This window comes from Sapajus apella, unplaced genomic scaffold, assembly GCF_009761245.1.
Source record: "Sapajus apella isolate SASKATOON/1434 unplaced genomic scaffold, GSC_monkey_1.0 scaffold69, whole genome shotgun sequence".
In the NCBI taxonomy this organism is placed as follows: domain Eukaryota; kingdom Metazoa; phylum Chordata; class Mammalia; order Primates; family Cebidae; genus Sapajus; species Sapajus apella.
Genome location: NW_022437009.1, coordinates 706942 through 708959, shown reverse-complemented (window position 1 = coordinate 708959; position 2018 = coordinate 706942). Strand labels below are relative to the sequence as shown.

At 57.4% G+C, this 2018-nt stretch overlaps 1 pseudogene; it reads left to right on the top strand.

Moving 5' to 3' along the window:
- Window positions 1–576: 576 nt before the first annotated feature.
- Window positions 577–1468, top strand: LOC116531201 (annotated as a pseudogene).
- Window positions 1469–2018: the final 550 nt, after the last annotated feature.

Below are 2018 nucleotides of genomic sequence, written 5' to 3'. Positions count from 1 at the left end.
CCTGTAATCTCAGCTACTCGGGAGGCTGAGGCAGGAGAATTGCTTGAACCTGGGAGGTGGAGGTTGCAGTGAACCAAGATTGTACCATTGCACTTCAGACTGAGCAACAAGAGTGAAACTCCATCTCAAAAAATAAATAAATAATTTTTTAAAAACACAACAATTAGGACGGTTGTCTATTAACTTGTTCAAAAAAGTATCAGGAGTTGTCAAGGCAGAGAAGAGAGTGTTTGCAAAAGAGGGAAAGTAGTTTGCTGCCTCTTTAAGACGGGGACCAAGAGAAAGAAGAGGAGAAAGAAAGGAGAGCTCCGGCTGGAGGAGGAGGGAACGCGCGTTTTTTTTTTTGGTTTTGTTTGTTTGTTTGTTTGTTTTTTGATTCTGATTCCAGTCTCTGCCTCTCTCGCTTTTTTGCCCCCAAATAGTTCCTCGCCTGATTCTCCTCGCGTAGCCCCGCGCTCCCGGCACCGCCGCCCGCCTCCCCTCCTCCGCCGCCCCCGCACGCGGGCCCCCCAAAGTCCCGGCCGGGCTGAGGAGGGTCGGCTGCCGCTGGCGGGTCGGCCCGGGCACGGCGCCCGCATGTACAGCGTGATGGAGACGGACCCGAAGCTGCCGGCCCGCAGCAGACTTCGGGGGGCGGCAGCGGCGGCGGGCGACAACCAGAAAAACGGCCCCGACCGCGTCAAGCGGCCAGTGAACGCCTTCATGGTGTGGTCCCGCGGGCAGCGGCGCAAGACGGCCCAGGAGAACCCCAAGATGCACAACTCGGGGGTCAGCCAGCGCCGGGGCGCCCAGTGGAAGGTGCTGTCCGAGGCGGAGAAGCGGCCGTTCACCGACGAGGCCAAGCGGCTGCGCGCTGCACGTGAAGGAGCACCCCGATTACAAGCACCGGCCCCGCGGAAAACCAAGACGCTCGTGAAGAAGGATAAGCACACGCTGCCCGGCGGGGTCGGGGTGGGCGCCGGCCTGGGCGCGGGCGTGAACCAGCGCAGGGACAGCTCCGTGCACATGAACGGCTGGAGCAACGGCAGCTGCAGCAGGATGCAGGAGCAGCTGGGCTATCCGCAGCACCCGGGCCTCAATGCGCACGGCGGGGCGCATGCAGCCCATGCACCGCTACGACGTGAGCGCTGCAGTACAACTCCATGACCAGCTCGCAGACCTACAGGAACGGCTCGCCCACCTACAGCATGTCCTACTCGCAGCAGGGCACGCCGGGCATGGCGCTGGGCTCCATGGGCTCGGTGGTGAAGTCGAAGGCGAGCTCCAGCCCGCCCGTGGTGACCTCTTCCTCACCCTCCAGGGCGCCCTGCGAGGCCGGGGACCTCCGGGACATGATCAGCATGTACCTCCCGGGCGCGGAGGTGCTGGAGCCCGCCCAGCAAACTGCACATGGCCCAGCACTACCAGAGCGTCCTGGTGCCCGGCACGGCGATCAACGAACGGCACGCTGCCGCTTTCGCACATGTGAGGCCGGACCGCGAACTGGACCGGGGAGGCGTTCTTCCACAAGAGCGAGGGGCATCATTGGGAGGGCTGCAAAGAGGAGAGTCGGAAACAGCGTGGAGAAGGCCAGGTATGCTCAAAAAGAAGAAAAAAAGAAGAAGAAGAAGAATCTCATCACCCACAGCAAATGACAGCTGCGAAAGAGAACACCGATCCCATCCACACTCACGCAAAAACCGCGATGCTGACGAGAAAACTTTTATGAGAGAGATCCTGGACTTCTTTTTGGGGACTTATTTTTGTTCAGAGAAAACCAGGGGAGGGAAGGGGGGAAGGGCAGGGGAATGGACCTTGTATAGATCTGGAGGAAAGAAAGCTACGAAAAACTTTTTAAAAGTGCTAGTGGTACGGTAGGAGCTTTGCAGGAAGTTTGCAAAAGTCTTTACCAATAATATTTAGAGCTCGTCTCCGATTGACGAAAAAAAAGTTTTAATATTTGCAAGCAACTTTTGTACAGTATTTATCGAGATAAACATGGCAATCAAAATGTCCATTGTTTATAAGCTGAGAATTTG